The 20,552-nt window shown below is 35.1% G+C and overlaps 1 protein-coding gene across 1 annotated transcript in view; it reads left to right on the top strand.

Moving 5' to 3' along the window:
- The window catches only part of DIP2C (DIP2 acetate--CoA ligase C (putative)), a 370,495-nt gene that overhangs the window by 147,393 nt on the left and 202,550 nt on the right, over positions 1-20,552 (top strand). The window lies entirely within an intron of this gene.

The following is a 20,552-nucleotide window of genomic DNA, read 5'->3' as shown; positions in this document are numbered from 1 at the left end:
AAATCATGCTTTGAATCACATGTGGTTTAGAATTCAAACAACATTTTGGGCTTCCAAACTTAAATTAAGCAAATAGACCAAGATTCCAAACTAATTCTTGTTTCCTTGACGCAATAATCTTTAGCAATCTCAAAGTTGATCTTATGGAAATAACAGACACTGAAAGAAATACTAACTCCTTTGATTAGAGGAAAGACACTGTCTGACTGGAAACCTCTGATAGGTTTTTGTGTAAAAATGAAAAAGAAAATGAACTTATGATTTATAGTTTTGATGATTAGAGAGGATTGATTATAGAAAGGAGAGTAATATGATGTAATTTTAGACAGGAGTTAAAATAAATTTGAACTTATAATTGCTGTGAAAAACATCAGTAGTTCTTTCTTTTCTTTTTCTTTTCTCTCTCTCTTTGTTTACTTTTTTCTTTTTTGTTGATTTCTATTGTTAGTATTATGTAAAAATTTTCTTTAATAAAATCATTTTTTTAAAAAGGAGATAATAGACATTTATCTCATAAACTCTAACGTATAAACTTCCTATGTTGGGAAAAATGATTCAAGCAAAATAGGTGAGTTCTGATTCATCAGAACTCACGTTCCTATATTTCAGGTTCATTTTAGGATAGTTTTTTAAATCTACAATGATAAAAATGTATTGCAATTTTATTTTATTTCTTCTCTGGAGTAAATCCTAAAGTACTTAAAAGTATTCAAAGATTAATATTTATTTTCAGTTCTTGTTTATTATAATCTGTGGATATTGCTTCTTGCCAACAAAGACAGAAGTGGAAGGTAGAAGATATGCCAGGCTTACAAATATGACCTATAACTCCATTGTTATTTGTAACCAGTAATTAACTTTTTAATCTAAAGCTATTAAATCTGAGATGCACAAATCCGTATGACCAATAGACCAGCAGCAAATGATTATTTGCTATAGCATATGAAAGAAAAAAAGGAGAGGGGGAGGGTCTTTAAAAAAACTTATCTGAGTAAATGAACCATTATATATGTTTGTGGCTTCCAGGGATATTTTAATTTATATGTCTTCATGCTAGCTTTGTCTAATACATTTTAAATTAATTAGGAAAATGGAACATGAGATGGAATACTGAAAACTGTCATTGGACATTAGGACCATTTTGTTTTATGGATGTAGACTTCCCTGCAGTGCTCTGCTTATGTAATCCATTAGTAAATCTATTTCACAGGACTGCATGCGATGCACTGACCTGCCCTCTGTTTGGGATACAAGAACTTATCCCAGAGATGGTTCTTTTGTTAACTAATTCCTTCTGTCGTTAGAGAGGAGAGAGGAGAAGGTTGCCTTGCTCAACCCACCCAGGATTGTAAAACTATCACCAATGTGGGATCTTCTAGTGACTGAGATAATTGAGCAACTTTATAGGACTGAAGCTAGGTATACTAGATTTGGGCTGAAACTTATGGATGCCTACTAAATTGATTCATTCATTATGATATGCTAATGCTATGTTATATTAAATAAATGATGAAAGCTATAAATCATAGTTTATAAATTAGGATGGCTGAGATCATAAAAACATGTTAAGCCAAATCACCTTGGGCACAGTATGTCATTTAGATGTAGAGGGCCACTGGAGGACAGTTTTTGCTTTCTTCTGGTCCACATTTTTAAAGCTCAGACTCACATGGTTGTAACCTTTTAGTTAGAAGAGTTCAGACAACATGTGCATTGAACTAAATAAATTAGCTATATAACTGGAAATATGGATATAGGAAACTATCTTCTGTTGAGACACACATATGATGCATCTAGTCCATGACCTACCAGGTTGACTGGAATTACTAATCTCTAGAGATGTTGAGCAAAAAGGTTGATTTGTTTCTAACATTGATCCTTCAACTCTATGTGGACCAATCCTAAAGCATGTTTTTCAGAAATAAGAAATAAATGAGTTTACCAATTGAAGACAGAAGGGTTGGAATATCTATATTTTATTGGTAAAAAAATATATCCAAAGGGTAAAAAATTCCAGGGAGTCAGTAATGCAATTTTTCTTTGGAGGCTAAAATTACAGTAGAGCAGTTTCTCAATTAAGGAATTCTGGAAGTTGAAATCCATACATCATAAAGTTGCTGAGGTTGAAAAACACTACACTGGAGGACAAAACTTCGTAAACTTTCCTCAATTACAAACACAAGCAAAACTGAAGCAAACAGTATTCTTAGAGGGTGTCTTAGGGAGAAAAAGATTCAGAATAATATTCGAATTGTCAAAATTTATTATCATGATTCAGAATGAGAGAAAATCTATGCATTCCAGCAAGAATCTCTTGATAACAGATGACATAATCAGAGTTGGAAGGGACCTTGTAGGTCATCTAGTCCAACCCCCCGCCCAAGCGGGAAACCCTACACCACTTCTGACAAATGGCAGTCCAATCTCTTCTTGAAAGTCTCAAGTGATGGCGCTCCCACAACTTCCAAGGGCAAGCTGTTCCATTGGTTGATTGTTCTCACTGTCAGAAAGTTTCTCCTCATTTCCAGGTTAAATCCAGGTTGATGGTGTCTCTTTTTTCATTTCTTTTCTCAAATTATGTCTACAAGCACACATATGCTGCCTTTGCAGTGAACTAGAAATTAGCTAAGTTTATGTTAGAATAATGTGTCATGCAAATCCCCCTTTTGTTATTTTATGGTTTAGTGTATTGTTGCAGATCCTAAGAACAGGATTTAGTAAGCCCTGGTTATTAAGGGTTATTATAAGTATTTATTGTGAGCACTACCGCATACTATTGATCATGATTGTATTAACGGTTAACTTATTTTGTGTGCATGTTTGATTGTGATCTCACAATGTCTCATTGCTCCCAAGATATTTTTTTTCCTTTACTATAATCATTTTCTTTCTTTTCTATTTTTTGTTCCTTATCTCTCTTTTCCGTACTTTCTTTTTTAATTCTTTTTAGTTTTCATCTTCTTAACTGTAATGTTTAATTACATTGTTATTATAAATCACAAAACCATTATAAAAAGCAACAACAATGTGATGTAGATTGGGCTAGACCAAAAGTCATCCAGCTGCTTTCTTGCCTTGAAAGTGAGGCCTAGAATTGTCTCCTGGTTTTCATCCTGGCACTTAATCACTAAACAAGACTGGCTATTTGAGTTAAGGTTTTACTGTGAAAAATGGGTAGATGGCTAATTTTTTCCACTTCACATGTGTACATGTGAAACTAAAAAGCATTAGCTCTATATGATAGCTGGTGCTTAAATTTAAATATCACACTAAGCTGATATTTCCTAGTTCATTTTACCTGCTTGTGTGAAGTAAAATAGAATAAGAGCAGAGCACTTGATGAGAATATGTCTCCCAATCAAAAATGCTGACAGGCTGTCATGTGTCAGTGATCTATTAGCACCCAGCAATGAAACATCTGGTGTCTATCTTGAGCTGTGATCTATTTAAAAAAAACAAAGAATGGACGCTATTCTTAAATGCAAAAAGGGCTGACATTTCAATGAATCCTGTACTCTCTGTGTTCATCCCCTTCCCCAAAGTGTTAAAAATGTGGATATTTGGATATTCTTAATGCAATACTACTCAATTTACTTTGCTGCAGAATGTAATTGAGTTTAAGCACTCAGCATACAAGCTTTGCAACAATAGGATCCAAGGAACTTTTAAAATGTGTATTGCAATGCTACACTTTAAAATGCTTTGGTGCCTTAATATGCTTAGTGATTGCTGTTTTTAAAAAAGCCCTACAGTATTATGAGGCTTTTGAAGTATGCTGGTATCCATTAACAAGTCAGCTTTTGCCAATCTAGCCTCCTCTCACATTATCTACCACAGTTATTTGATTTCATTTTTTCTTTCAGTCTGGAGTGAAGAAATGAGTTTAGTTTAACATTTAGAACAGCTTGTTGATAAGTGCAGGTTTCTAATTGTAGATTTGAAGGAGGGATGCTATCTATTTGGGGCAATTAAAGTGGCTTAATGTTTATTTAGCCATTTCTGTAATTTGATATGTAATACTTAATGGAATCTAACTTTTACTTGGGACAGCTTATTTCTGGAATCAAAATGTTTCAGTTCTGATTATTAAAAATATCCCATAGAAAGCTAACCAGGCCATACCGAATAAAAACATGTACTGTGTTTTCTTTACATTTGCCTGAGACTTCTGTAAAAATCACATTTAAACTTTACTCATACCATGGTGTTTGTAGGATTTATAGGCATCTGTCAAAAATCTAATGTAGAAATATCAATCCCCAAGGAAGCCACATCATGTAAGTAAATATACTACTACTTCAATTAAAATACAGTACATGCTAAGGTCATCCTATATATAACTTAAAAGGCAAAAGTGGTTTTGCTATTGTAAATATTATTGTCAAACAATTATATCTAAATGGAAATAGTTTTCTTTAAAACAAAAGTGAAAAAAGTACAAATAAAGTGAAGAGGTATAATATATCATTTTGGCAGTCAATAGTTAAAATGTACATATAGTTATCTAATGCAATTATTATTCAGGTAGAAATATGTTTGTGGAGTTTTCAGTGATCTTTGAGCTTGGTTATTTTCTTGCAGACATGATAATATTACCTAGCTGGGTAATGAAATGTCTGCAAATAAACAACTAAGCTCAGAGAGCACCAAAAACTCCACAGTTCAATATTCAACTACAAATAATGCCTTCTGTTGGTTACATACATATTTCTCATACATTTATATAACTATATATATTAATGTATTTTATTTTGTAAAAAACGAGTCCCATATTTAATTTTATTTGTCCATACAAAGACTACATCTGTAGGCAATGCACTCATGGGTGCCAAATACAATGTTATAAATATGCAATATTCTGTCAGTACAGTGTATTCCAGTTTATTGTGGGATTTTCTCTGTGCAAATAAATGTCACAGTATATATTTATTCTATCAGTACCTGGTGTTTTGCATCAACAAATGGAACAATAGGAATTCATCCTGCAAAGTTATCAGTGCCAAAAACCAGAATAACATTTAAACGGATTCAGTTTTTCCAGTATGTAGGTTAAAAGAGGCCATCACCAAAACTACTTTTTATATATACACAAGCCTGAGTCAATTTCCAGTAGAAAAATATAGTTATTGCCAAATGATAGCAAATGAATGTTCACTGAGCAGTGATTTAAAATACTTGCACTGTGCATAGCAATTTTTCTATGTGCTATTTGCATTTTCTAATTTTTGGGTGTGCTTCTTTTTCCTTTCTTTCCTTTTCTTCATATATTTTAAATGGCTTCTGAAATTATTAATGAATTAATATTGTCATGAAAATTGTACAGAAAAACATGCCTGGAGAAAGGTGTTTGATTTATTGGAGGATTCCAGAATCCTAATAGTTTGAGATACACTAGCTTAATTAGTAACCATGATTAAAACATGATTTGTCAAGAAGATGGGTTTGATTTTTTTTAATATAAATTTTATTTGGGTTTTTATAAAAACATAATACAAATAAAACATCTTTTTTTTGAGAATAGCATGATCCCGGGTTATTACTTCTTCATACAGACACAAACTCAATTTCAGATTGATCTTTGTGTTCTATTCCATATCTTATTACTATTTTAACATTTTCTCTATAATTTTTCCCCTCCCTTGGTTTTCTCAACTTTATTTTTAATTGTCTCATATCTAAATTCAATTATATATTTTTTTCTAAGTTTCAATGTCTTTCCAATCATAATATTTATACTTTTGTCTGTCCTGTTTCAATTTCGTATGATCTTTTCTCATTAAACAAATTTTCCCCTGTAGTTACTAATTGGAGTATGACAACTTTTTTATCTTTTAATTTTATCCATTCAACTCTTATTTAAACTTCAATTTATGCCTTTAAAATTATAACATTCAATATAGTACATAACTTCCAATCGAATTCTGCTTTTTGCAGGTATTTATTTATATGTATGGGATTCAGCTTTGTAAAAAAGCTGGAACATACTTCCTCACTAGTCCAACACATGAAAGCCACAGGTCATAGCATCGACTTCAATGGCACCAAAACCCTAGCCACTATAGAAAACCCCAGCTACAGAATTATCAGAGAAGCCATAAAGATTGAAAAAAGACCTGAAAGCATGAATAGAAGAGATGATTCCACCAGACTGTCAATTACCTGGAAGCCTGCACTCACAAACAAAAAAAATCTCCACACCACAAGTCAAGCAAACACCTGGGCACAAACAGACCCTCCCTGATACCTCCAGCTCAAACACACCCCAACCAGGCACCCAGATGAAACCTAGCTTCCTAACAAATGATAGCCGTTCATTTACTCGGAGCCAAGCTGCACTAAAAGCCTCCAATACAGCAAACACAATGTTGCCAGCCAATCAAGACAAAAAAAAAAAAGGCTACAAAACAGACAGAAGATATTAGAAACACCAATCAAGCAGAACGCAGCAAACTCCAAGACCAATAAACATAGACCAAGACTCCCAACCAATCAGGATGAAGAAAAAACCATTCTGGCACAGCAGTAGGCTAGCATCAAATTTAAAACAGAAACGGTTGTGAAAACCTCCCTCACAGACGAACACAATACAGAAGCCTAATGATGGCAGATGAGATTCTGCCGAAATGTCGCTACCACTTTAAAAGCACAACTATGACGTGGCAAAATATCTGAACAAAGATGAATACCATACATATAAATACCCACGAAAACTTAAGAAAACCTGTATGTATGTGTGTGTGTGTGTGTGTGTGTGTGTGTGTGTGTGTATGTATGTAGGTCTAGGTGTGTTGGGTCTTTTCCCATGTAAGATTAAGAGTATCTTGGCGACGTTTCAGTGAGGTCCCACTCGCCATCCTCAGGCTGGTGCTTTCGGCTTCATGCCAGTGCAAGCACGAAGCCAAAAGCATCAGCTTGAGGATGGCGAGTGGGACCTCACCAAACATTGCCAAGATACTCTTAATCTTACATGGGAAAAGACCCGAACACACCTAGACCTACATACCTGTACCCGTGAAAATCTATGAGTATGTGTGTGTGTCTATATATATATATATATATATATATATATATATATATATATATATATATATATATATATATATATATATATATATATAAACAATAGTAAATAAAACACTCATTCCATTCCAATTCAATTATATCATTAATATTAGTTAGAATCTTAATATCTTTAACATTTTTTTTCAATTGAATATCATACTTCCTTGTGAACACATAAACTTTCCATAATTAATTTTTTCCCCATATTTCTCTTCACTTATCTTTTTATAAATCATTACTAATAATGTTCCCATCCTTTCCTAATTTCATTCTCTCATTCACTTTATTTCATTTATTTATTAACAAACATTCCACTGCATTACAATAAGTATTTTATCCATCATTTTAATCATACATTGTTTCATATTTTCTGAAATTATTTCTATTTCTAATATAACAATACTATCTTATGTACCTTTGCAGAATCCCTTTTTCAATTAAATTTTCACCTATTATCTCTAAATAGGCTTATACTTTCAATCCTTATACAGTTTCCCTGTTTCTCTATATCTTGTTTCTGTCTTTTATAACTTCTTTCCTTCTTCCCCTCTCTTCTTCTCCCTCCCCTTTTTGCCCCCTTGTCTCTCTACTTCTAACTCTCTCTTCTGTGATCCTCTCTTCTGTTGCTTCCTAATATTGTAAGTATTTTTCAAACTATTCTTTTTTTTGGTTGTTTTTTAAAATCTTAAATTTCACTCTCTTTCCCCCCTTTCCTTATTCCCCCCACATAAAATTACTTGATCATTAAAGATGGTTTCTTCTTTGTCCCAACCTTCTTGTTCTACAAGCGTTTCTTGTTGTTTCTCATAGTTCCACATCTCCCTTTCTAAAAATTGAAATACGAAGCCAAAAGAACCTCTTCCTTCTTGTGCATCTTCTTTCTGTTTTTTAAGTTCCATTTTCAGTTCTTCTAAAAGTGATGCTATTTTAAACACTTTTAAACAACCACATGATTGATTTTAGTTATTTAAATCCAATAGCCAAAAATCCAAAAATCACCAAGTAATCCAAATAATCCAAAGCTGTTTCTTCTTGCTTCTTTTTTCCACTTTCTCTTCCTGGGGTTCTATTATTTTGTTACAAAGTTTCAGTTAGAATGTATCTTTTAGGAATCTTGTTAAGGTTTCACTGTAAGTTCCTTTTAGTTCCAGGCAGTCTCCTCCATTTTTCCAGATCCCGCCCTTTTATTCTTTCCTTTTCTCTCCTTTCCTGCTTTTAAAGGTTTTTGAGTATCCAAAAGTCTTTATTATCCCTTTGACATTTTATTTTCAGCTTAAATGCCTATTGATGTCAAAGTGGATTTTTGTCAATTTCTTACTTAAATCTCTTAGCTGTCAGTATAAGGAAGGGAAGAAAAAAAAAGCCAAATCCTTTCCCTTCCCTCTCTCCTTCGCTGCTTCAAAGTCTTCTTTGGGAACAATGTTAATTTTTATAGTTCCAGGGTACCTTACGTTGTTGCTTTTTCAGTTTAACCCAGTCAACCAAAACTTTCTCTTCTTATCTTCCTCCTGCACATTCTTTTCCAGTCGAGTTCTTCTTTGAGGTGGCCATTTCTGACCACTGCTGCAACCACCTTCGGGAAAGGGAGTAATGGCCAGCTGAGGAGAAGAGATGCGGTTCTCCTTAACCCTGCTGGCGGTCTCCCCCCTCTTTACCACCTCTACGGGGTGGCTTAGCCCCGAATCCAGCCGGCTCGGGGCGCTCCGGCGGCGAGCACAGATCGAAACCGCGCATGATCACAGATTTCGGTCCGTTGCTGAAGAAACTCAAACCGGAAGTCCAAGATGGGTTTGATTAATAGGTATGTTTAGTCAAGCGGGTAATGAGTGTGTTTATTTACTCAGTCCTTACCAACTGGATGGATGGGCAGTGGTAAATTAGAAGCCATTGTTGATAAGAGTAGATACTACAGGTCTGCTTCCTCATTTCCACAATGTACAGAAGACTTGCAAGTAAAACTTTGGCAATATGCTAAAATGAACAAATACTCAGTGTCCTTGCAACTGCTAAAAGCCATAGAAATCCTGTTGGGAGCAAAATCTGGCAGTTTCAAAACAATTGTAAATCAATATTTCAAACTGTAAATTTCCTTCCATTGACCAAAGTGGTACAACATTAATCTATATACTATTAAAACCTTTGTGTCTGTAATCTTTACCTGGATGAAACAGTGCATCATAGGGAAAAGCTTTTTTGACCAATGGTAACTCAAATGGGCTAATTTTCAGAATTTGTATCCAAAATCTGGGAGCTACAATTCCCTTGGAAATGATATTTAGCAAATTTTATGATATAAAAATGAATTTTATGGCAAAATACAAAGCATCATGAAACGTTTCCTGTGTCAACCGCTAAGGTAACAAGAGTTACCTTCAAGGTAGATACATCTCTGAATATCTCCTGAATTTTTAAGAATTTTTCCAATATGTTAGAAACTCTTTTATTATTGAAGGCATTGAGGAATCTGATAAAAGAAATTCATCAAAACAACAAGTCAGTGGGTCTTGGGTTGTCGAGTACAGGAAGTCCTCAACTGACAACCACATCTGTTGCTAAGTGAGACATTTGATAAGTGAGTTTTGCCCCATTTTACAACCTTTCTTGCCACAGGTGTTAAGTAAATCACTGCAGTTGTTAAGTTAGTAACACAATTGTTAAGTGAATTTGGGTTCCCTATTGAAGTTGCTCCTCAGAAGGTTGCAAAACGTGATCACTTGACTTGCAACCTTCATAAATATGAGTCAATTGCCAAGTCAATTGAATTTTAATCACATGACCACGGGGATGCTACGGTGGTCCTAAGTGTGGGAAATGGCCATAAGTCACTTTTTTCAGTGCCCTTGTAAATTTGAACAGTCACTAAATGAACCGTTATAAATCGAGGACTACCTGTAGTTCATTATATAAGCAAGTTAGAGCAGAGGTTGACTTGCTTATATAAATTCATATATGGTGGTTATACTTCAAAGCTTTCAATAATTTTGTTCAAATATAATATTCACTTTTCTTGTGAATTCAACAGTAATCCAGAGGAGGATAAAAATTGAGCGCATGAAAAACAATGCATAAATTTAAAAGAAGCATGATTATAGTTTTTATACACTAGAGAGGCTGACATGACTGTTCCCTTGCCATGAGGAAATGATAAGATGTAATGAGTTTAATTTGTAGTTGTATATATTTCAGCTGGAGGTTAAGAGTAACTTCCTAACTGGAGATAAGAGAAGGTGGGACAAAGTGTCTGTACACCACCAATCACAAAAAGCTGTTATTCCAAGAATGCTACTGAGGAATCTATGTCTTTCATCCCCTTCATTCCAAAGACAGTGCTTAAATTAATTGTCCACATTGGGTCATTTCCTCTACTTGTCTTTCAGTGAAATTCTTCAGATAGCTAGGCTCCCTATTAACTATGGCATAACTAGTGTATTTCTTATTGTATATAGGGGTAGATAATGACTTAGGAGGATTATGGATTTCTTGAAAAGCAAGCATATTGAATATCTAGGGCAAGCATTCTGCAAATGAAAAAAAATAGTTTTTATTTTGAATTAATCTTCATATTTACAGATCATCTTTGACTTTCAGTATGACTATTTGTTTAATGACCATCCAGAATTATAGTGGTTCTGAAAAAGAGTTATGATCATCACAGTGGCCCTGTAGTTACATTATCAGAATTTAAGTGCTTGGCAATCAGCATGTATTTAGGATTTTGTAGGTTATAGTTCAATTACGGTTGTAAATTAAGGATTATCTGTATATGACTCTCCATCTCACAGTCAAGTGACTCGGGGCAACATAACAAGAAGTTCATGCAATTTGTGGTTTGATTTTGCTTCCCAACCCTTCAAGATTATTTGAATTATTATTCTCAGGAATATCCACCAGCAGAGTACACAAATATAATGGAGGTTGTAATCTGAAATTTCTGCAAAGTATCTAGGCTGGGGTAGATTTATATAATGGTTTTTTTCCCAATATGCTTCACAAATTTGCATCTCTTTGTAAAAAGGAGACAGAATTTATGGAAGAACAAATAAACCTCAGGATTTTTAACAAATATGGATAAGGATTGCTTGGAGGCACTTGGCACGCAATAGCTCCAGATTTTCAGCTCTTTCTCTCTCTTTTTTTAATATTAGGAAACAAGGTTACTAGAACAAGGTTGATGCAGTCATATTGATTTTCTGGCCTTGCTGTATTTCATGGATGCTTATTGTGTTTCTTAAGCCACAGTCTGTCTTACCCAATCTAAAATTATCTTCTCTGCTGCCACCTAGACATTGCCACATTGCTGCCTATGGAGTTAACAAGAAATCTGAATAAAGAAACTTAAAATTTTTCATTTTAAATATTTTTAGAGCTGAATATAACAAGAGGAAAATAACCGTAATCTGTAAAACACAGAGATGTTGTATTAAAATGACAACTCAAATCATCTCTGCTGATGGAGTATGCCATGCATAAAGTGCTACCTCTTTTGGTTGGGGTGGCTGTATCAAATTTATTGGTTAGTTTCCCCCCTCCCCCAGTCCAATTTAGCAGAGGCTCATTATTGCAGATTGTGAGCAGTTGCTAATTATACCATTTATATTGTTTCAATGAGAGCAAGTTTGGTGTCGTGTTGAAAGGCGCTGAAGGATTTATCATTTTTAATTCTGCCTTATGCACAGAAGCCAGCTGGGGAATCTTTCAGCTCTAGGAAGAAAAATGTTGCCAAGAAAACTGGGTGGCCTTGCCCAGTTTTTGCCAGAAGTCAAAACTCTCAAAGGTGCAGGAACTGAAGAATAATGAGGAGTGTTTCAATAATTATTGCACTTCCAGACTTCCGGTTTGCAAGCTTTCGGCGGCGGCAGGGACTCGCGACACCGCGCGATCCCTGCTGCGTTCGCCGCCAAGGTTCCCCCGATCCGTTTGGATCTGGGGGATATAGCTGCCCCGTAGAGGCAGCTGAAGACAGGGGGGATCCGGAAAGGGGTTTGGGGGTGTTGCAGACCCCCTCCCCAGCCGGCTAAACCCCCTTTTCCCGAGGCAGAGGAACGGCGGTCAGCAATGGCCGCCACGAAGAAATCTGCAGCCGGACAAGCAGGTGCAGGAGGGAGAAAGTCGGAAGAATAGTGAAAGTTGCTTCTAACCGGGACAAGACAAGAGAAAGTGACCTGGAATCTTGAAGGCTGCTAAGTATGTATTGTCTCTAGTGAGAGTTACAAGCTGCGAATATTTTAAAAGGGAAAGTTTTTTCTTTGTTCCACTCTCCTTCCTAAAGTGACAGCGGAGGGAAAAAATCCTGTTGGCTGTGAGTGGGAAGGGAGAGGGGAAAAAATTGGAGCAAAATTTGAAAACAAGTAGAAGATTGCCTAGAATTTTAAAGAGTTACTAAATATCAATAAGACTTCCAAAAAATATATTTGAAAGGGAACTTTGTGATTAAACTTTAACTCCAGAAAGAGAAAGTGAAGAAGAAGAAGGTATTTAAAAGAAACAGCCTGTTTGGATTGTTTGGTGACTTTGGAACTTTTGAGAATTACTTCTGATTAAAACATCTGGGTGGTTGTCTGGGGAAAACTTTTTTCTCTACACAATGGCATCACTTGTGGATGGATTGAAACTTGTATATCAAAAATATGAAAAAGAAAAACAAGAAGGGAAAGATGGTCTTGGCAGTATTTTTCAATTTTTAGAAATGGCGGTTTATACTTATGTGAAGCAGAATGAACAACAGGATGAAGGGGACAAAGAAGAAGCCATCTTTGATGAACAAATGACTTTGGTTGGAGAAGGGAAAAAGAAAGAGAAAAAGGAAAAGAGGACTCTAAGATCTGGAAAAATAACCCAAAAAGAGAAGAACAAGGTGAAAAAGGGACATTATGTTAGGAAACAACAGAAAGGGGGAAAACAGAATAAAAGGGAGGTGGAGAGACAAGAGGTTAAAGAGGACAAGGAGAAGAAAAAGCAAGGGAGAAAGGAAGGGATGAGAAGCCCTAATGGTGGGGAGCAAGATGTTAAGAAGCAAAAGTTTTTTAGAGATAATGGATAAACTTTACTGATAAAGGGATTCTAGAAAGGTACATAAGACTGTATTTTTATATTTGTATTTAGAAATAACCATAGAAAATTGGAAATAATATGTAATTTAAAATGTGATAAAATATTTAACATAAACTAGTGAAATTTTTGTTAAGAAAAAAGGAGTACAGCAATGAAATATGATTTAAGATTGTGATCTGGCGGGGGGGTAATAATTTTTGGAAAGCATAACTGTTCCCACAAAGGCATGATATTTAATTGAAATGGATAAAATGTTTAAGATATAAATGATTGTTAATATTAATGATCAGACTATGGTATATTAGCAATTTTTTTTGTGAAATGAGAGATTTGAAGTAGAAGAAGGAGGAACATCGTAATGAAATAATGAGCTATAATATGTGATGTGGGGGGGAATAATTATGGAAAATAGGGCTCCCATAAAAGTATGTGATTTAATTGAAAAGTAATGTGTTAAACGTTCAAGATATAAATGAATATCAATACTAATGAATAGATTTGTATCATTTTCAATAACATAGTATAATTTTAGAATGTACCAGACAGAATCCCAATGTAAGTTATGTGTTTTATATTAAGTATTATAAATATAGGGGAGAGAAATAAAGGCATCATACTCCATATAGTGTACAGGAGAAGTTTTTCTTCTTTTTTAAAGAAGAAAAATAAATGGATGGCTGGAAATAGAACAGACAAAGAATAATAAATATTATGATCTGAATTGAGAGGAGATAAATAAAAGAAAATTGAGAAAATTTAAAAGAGAGGAGAAGTTATATAGAAAATTGAAAATGTTAATAAGATATGAAATGGTATATAAAAGGAATATGAATTTGAATTTGTGTCTGTACCAAGAGTTATAACCCGGGACTAAGCAACTTTCAGAAAATAGATTTTTTATGCTTTTATGTTTTGTGTTTTTGTGTATTTATGTATTGTATGTCTTGAAGAATTAATAAAACTTGTTTAAAAATAATAATAATAATTATTGCACTTCCTTTCACCATTAATGAATAGTGTTTCCTAACATGGCACTGTTCAAATGTTCTGGAATTACAACCCATAGAATTCTGTAATCATAGTTCCAACATATCTTGAGATTATCAAATTGAGGTGGTGTTTTCTTAACCTCAGAAGATGGGTGAATTTCAACCTGCAGAATTCCCTAGCCAGATGTGTCCACACGTCTTAAAATTGTAGACATTGAGTTGAGGGAAGATTTATTCATGGTATTCATTTCTCCATTTTTTACTCTAGGTCTTTATGATTGCAAACCACCATGCAGTACTTTCTTTTTTTTTCTTTCTGATCTTAGTCAGTACTTTTGAGATGAACTGTTAGGTAAACACATATAATGAATATTCTGTTTACCAAATATTGCTGCTGCATATATCTGTACAATCTATCTTCTGACGTTACATCTGTTATGTCTCATGTCACCTTTCTTAAAATTGCAATGTTTGTGAATTAAAAAGCAATGTTTATCTTTGTATTGGAGATAGCCTTTCAGATGTGAGATGTTGCTAGGGATCAAAAGCATGTGGGGATCTCTCATTGACTTGCCACCCCCCATCCAGCACAAAAATTTCAGTGAATTTTGTAATTTATAATTTCTCCTTCTGTTGAGATGGGCAAAATGCAGAAAGGATAGAAAAAATATATTGTGCTTGAGGAAAAATTCTTTTCAGATATACAGCACTGAAACATTATCTATTAACAACATACCTCTTTTGTTTTTAAAATTTGAATGATTGCCTCTTGAAATCTTTACACTGTATACAGCATTTTATATAGTAGGCAACTGTTTTAACCGGATTTAACAGTTTTAACTAATATTTCATTTGAATTGCAGATACCAGCTCTTTCTGTCCGCAATTCCTCTTTGTACACACAATTGTTAATGCATTGCTGTGTTTAGAATGTGTTTTTCCTTAGGTTCATGTGTTTTGCTATTAATTTTTAATTTGTACGTTTGCCAGTAGAGCAATGATCAGTATTTAAGAAGCTATAAAAAGAGACAGATCCCTCTCTGGAAAATTCACAATTGAAAACAGATGCTTAAGTCCCCAAAGACCAGTCAGCGTGGTCATGGAAGGGTTAGAGGATACACCAGCCAGGAAGTGCTGGAAGAATGTAATTGTTTTTCCTAAAATAGAGAACATCAGCAGCACAAAACTTGACCTCACCCAAATGTCACAAAGTTTAGGATTAGGTAGTGATGAAACTTTATAATCATGTTCTCCACCCAAACAGATGGCACAGTAAACACACATGATTAACAATTAATATGCCCTCCACAAAGATTAAGAGCTGAATGTTAAAGAATAAAAACTGGTGATTGAGATTTTATATTTGGTTGATAGTTTTGGTTCTGTGAATGTTCTTATTTTCCTTGGCTGATGAATGGGAAAGAAGGATGCATGAGCCCTACACTGTGGCTCAAAAATTTCACATTCCTGCATAAATAGGGGAGTTAATTGAATTATTGTCCATAGTGAGAAGCATGTATGATATGTAGCCATCAGAACAGATGGGTTCAGCAATCAACAGAACATTAAGTGTCTTTTGGAAAGCAGGATGTGATTGCCGGTGCTGCCAGCAAGCTTGATCAGCCATCACCAAGGAATCATATTGAAAGCTGCCAAGAAACCCAACAGGAGATGTGGAGATTTAAATTCAGGCCCATTTGCAACGCTAGAGAGTGGTGGTCCTGATGAGGATGTCAGAAAAAGAGTAATAATGCAGTTTCATCTTATCTTTTTAGAGCAGATCCCTGAAATATCAAATTTTATATGAGGTTGGTCAGATATGTGAGCTAAAAACAGAGATACTGCTTTAATGTATGGCAAAACCCAACCCTCTAACATCTTTGACCGAGCAAACTTAGGTGGAATGTCAGATAGATGAAACTATCCTGAATCTGAGGTTTAGGGCAGGTGTGACTTTTTTAATTTTATTTTTGTTGCAGCAGTGAATGGGTTTTTGTGTTTTTATTCCAGCCCAAGAGTAGTAGTGAGGGAATGTCTGTGATATACGAGATATTCCAGTTTAATTCCAAAACAATGTTTCCTAATCCTCCAATTTTGATGGAGTCCAGCTCCCAGAATTCTCATTAATGATCATGCCAGTTGGAGAATTCTGGAGTTTGAAGTCCCTACCCAAAATTGTTAAAGCTGTGGAGGAGTGGCTTAGAATAATAAAGGAGTTCTTAAAATGGCAGCTAACTACATTTTCCAATTTTTGTTGCATTGTTGCTGAGTTTTGATAAGTTGATGGACTCCTGGACAACTTTAAAGGACTTTGGGCCTTGGGTTTCTCATCTGTGTGGCTGGACACAATGAGAATATGTGAACATAAAAAGTACTTTCTGAAAGATATTATGTCTCCTTGTTTTTCAATATTCCCCTTTTCTTGTCTCCTGGGATTTACCCAAATTGATGATCTATGACCATTTGATGCTGAGACTTGGAGATGCGCTTTGGTGTCCAGTAGGGGTAAAAGCACCAGAGTAGAAATCAGGAGACCAGAGGTGCTACTCTTGCCTAAGGCACAAACCTAGCTGGGTAACTTTTTGCCAGTTGTTCCCTCTTAGCCTAGAAACCACTTCTGAAAATGTTGCCCCCTCCTTCCAAAATCGCCAACCCTGTATGGATTTGGTTCTTCCTGTTAACGGGAGTCAAGAAAGACTTGAAGGCACACTCACAAAATGCTCTAAAAGGCCTTTTCCCTAATTGATATTTTAAGTCACACAAATTAAAAGTATGCTCCTAAGTCTGCTCCTAAATCATAAAACAAAACTTTACAACAGCTCCTTGTTTAGTCAACTCATGCAATTAAAAAACTCCCGTTTGTATAGTTTAGTATATTTTTATATTTCTATATTTCTAACTTGCCTTTCTCTCACCATGCAAGTCAGCAACTCTTTTATTAATATTCTCTATAGATCTGTTTAGTTTCAAAGATCACCACCTCATAGTGCCTTCAAATTACATTCTGGGACCTAGATATGACCGGAAATCTGTGAATCTTTGAAATTCAGAGTTGGTGGGTATTTCCTTTGTCTTGGGTCTACTGTTGTGTTGCAACAGACGGCAGCTTGGTTAGTAAAAATTCTCATGGGGACTTTTTTGTATTAACATAGCTTTTTATTCTGGATAAAATGTAGTGGTAAAAAGTAATGACTGAGCAAGAGTATCCCAATTGTAATTTAAAAAAAAGAATTTGAAGGGTTTTTTAGTTATGTGTTTTAAAGCAATGTAATCTCTAGGCATCTGAAAAGAAGCAAGTTATGAGTTTTTAGACAGAATTTTAAAATTAATTTGCTGGAAACTAATAATGTCTTGTTACTCTCTTTGGGACTTTGAAGTAATACAGAAGTAAATTCTTATTTTTCAAAAAAAAAAAAATCATCATTCATTATATCTGCTGAGAGATTCTTCTGTTTTTACCCATGAAGGAGTTTCTTCTAAAAATATATGAGAAATACTATGATTTTTTTTATAACTCTGATGTTTCCCACAGAAAAGCTATAATAACTGCACAAGAGGCAGTTTAATATATTCACCAGAGGGCCATCAGACTGAATAAATCAATGATATATTTTTAAAAAGGTTTTAGAACCTCTTAAAAATAAATAATAAATATTTTTCTGTTTTAAAGTGATTTCCTTAATTGCAACTCACATGGCTTTTTGCAAATGTACAGCATGGAATAATTAGTCCTGGGCACATCCGATAATTTTTTTCCTGCACAATACACAATATTATACAATACTGGAATACACAATATTATTCCAATTATCAGTAGTCTTACCACTGTGTGTTAGGTGAACTTTTTAGAAGAAATCTATGGAAAAGCTTAGTTTTTAAACCCATTAATCTGTTGAACTCTGTTCTGTAAACAGTTATCTAACACAGGCAGTTCCGGCAAACTATATTGCATGTTAAATATACCTTGTTGGTGTCATGGGATATGGTTGCGTAAGGGAGAACCATCTGAAGGCTTTTATGCAATTGATAATTGTATCTTGCATTTATTCAGTAAATGGGAGGCTTGGATATAGTCCATGGAGTTCTTGAGTTTTTGCAACTGTCTAGGAAGTCTGGGACATCAACACATGTTGCTTTATTAGACAAAGTGAAGGAGTTCATACTTCACACAAACCATAATGTAGCTGTTTTGGTTTTGGTTAGAATCAGAATATAGGAAGCCATGATCACACTATCCTTGACCGATGGCCATGAAGCCTCTGTTTAAACAACACCAGCAAAGACCATTAGCTGGAGGGGCTTGATGCTTTTTTGAACAACTGTTATTTTTTTCTCTTTTTCCAGACTAAGAGTTGAACATGTTCCGGTGGTTTATTCATTTCTTCTAAGTTTTTCCTTCCAGGTGCCTTATCAGCTGCTGTCCTCTGGACAACCTCCAGCTTTTCAACATCTTATTTAAAATGCTGCAGAACGAGTATTTCAGGCTTAGTCTGACCAACCTAGAATCAAGATCTTTATTTGATCTTAACAGAATAATTGAGTTGGAAAGGATCTTGGAAGTCTTCTAATTCAACCACCTTACGCAGAGTCTGTCTATATGGTTTCAGACATATGACTTTCCAGTCTTTTCTTCAAAACCTCTATGCATCTCTAACTCCAATTCCACGTGTTCATTTGTCAAAACTACTCATATCTAAGTACAGCAAAGTGCTTAGTGTTATATTTCCCCACAACATCAATCTCACTGGATATGTTGGGCTAAGAGTGAGATGTGGCCGGGCTAAGAGTGAGAGAGCTTGGCTACCAAACTCACTTAGTATATCTCTGCAGCTTACTTTGCATAAGATCCAGATATTTCTATTTATATTCCAACATTTTTTACCATCCCCATCATGCTGGCTCTCATTCTGTTCTTCTATCCTTGTGCTTCCTACAAATTTGATAATCTTATTTTCTAACTCTTCATCCAAATCACTCTTAAGTCTGTAAAATGCTGTGAGACCTAGGACAGTACAGATAATCCTTGACATAGAGATAATCCTTGATAGTCCTTGGCCACGATGAGCCCACAATTTCCATTGTTAAACAAGGCAGTTAGATGAGTAAGACCCCATTTTATGGCTTTTTTTGCCATAGTTGTTAAGCAACTCACTACAGTTGTTAAGAGAATCATATGGTTCTTAAGTGAATATGGCATTCTTCATTGAGTTTGCTTGTCAGAAAATCCCCAGCAATGTTGGAAATGACAACCCCAGGACCCCAGAATGCTGCAGCCAATGTTAAGTACATGCCAGTTCCAAGCACTGGACATTTGATAATGTAGCAGTGCGGATGCTGCAAAACCAGTGCAATGGTCATAAGTATGAAAACTGATGATAAGTCATTTAACATTGAATGGTCACTAAATGAATGTTTGCAAGTCGAAGACTACTTGTATGTACAGACTATGAAACCTACATGGTTTGATGTTGTGTTTTCTATTTTTCTTTTACATCTTATTTTTAGGGAGAATTCAGGATTTTAGTTACAATTGCTTTGGGGCATAAAACTTTTTCTAATTCTAAATATTCCTTTATTTCATCAAATAAAGCTCCCAGCATTTCTAACCAGAGACATATGATGCTTGTTTGCGGCAAAAAGCTAAAGAAGAAAATAAATCAACTGATTTAATCATAGTGTTATAAACATGCCAGAAACTTCTAGTGCTCCCTGAAATTACCCCTATACTCTTGTAGTATAAATGTAAAAACAATATTCAAACCACATTCATCTCATGCCAATGCCTGTGTGTGTGTGTGTGTGTGTGTGTGTGTGTGTGTGTGTGTGTGGTGCATGTATCCAGTTTCCATTAACCGTGCCCACTTAGTATTTCTGCTTTGGCCATCAATGCTGGATTATTTAGTGTTCTGTGCTTGTTTAACCTATGAATGTTAGCTCTCCCTTTGGCACCATTCCTTGATATAAAAAGGGGATTGTTAGCCATTCTCCTACACAACAAGGATGCTGGGAGGAAGATTATTATTTTCAGTAGCTGGAAAGAACTGTATTTGTTTCTGGCAACCCTTTCAGAATAGGAGAAAAAAACAACCCTCAGGTGAGCGCAAAAAACTGGAATGGAGAGAAATGAGCAATTTATCCAAAAAGCAGTTATTGCCTGCCGGCAGCGGAGCTGGATAGGGGGTAGAGGGTGAGGGCTTCCTATTCTTCCAGAAACGGCAAACTTCCCCAGATATCAAAGTGATAATTGAAGCATAACAAAACAAACTTCTGAAAGAGAATCTCTACATGAAAGAACTTGTGTGTGGGGGAGATTCTAGAATGTCAAGAAGCGAAACCCACATCAAACATAGCGTCTTTGCATTTTGTAGATAGAACAGCTATGCATATAATTCTCAAACGTTTTCTGCCCAAGGGTTAGAAGCTGCAAAATCTGGATATTGAAAGAGCTGT

This window comes from Notechis scutatus, chromosome Z, assembly GCF_049901735.1.
Source record: "Notechis scutatus isolate UNSWTSFEM ecotype Mainland chromosome Z, rNotScu1.2, whole genome shotgun sequence".
Classification (NCBI taxonomy): Eukaryota; Metazoa; Chordata; class Lepidosauria; order Squamata; family Elapidae; genus Notechis; species Notechis scutatus.
This window is presented reverse-complemented; position numbering and strand designations above follow the sequence as displayed.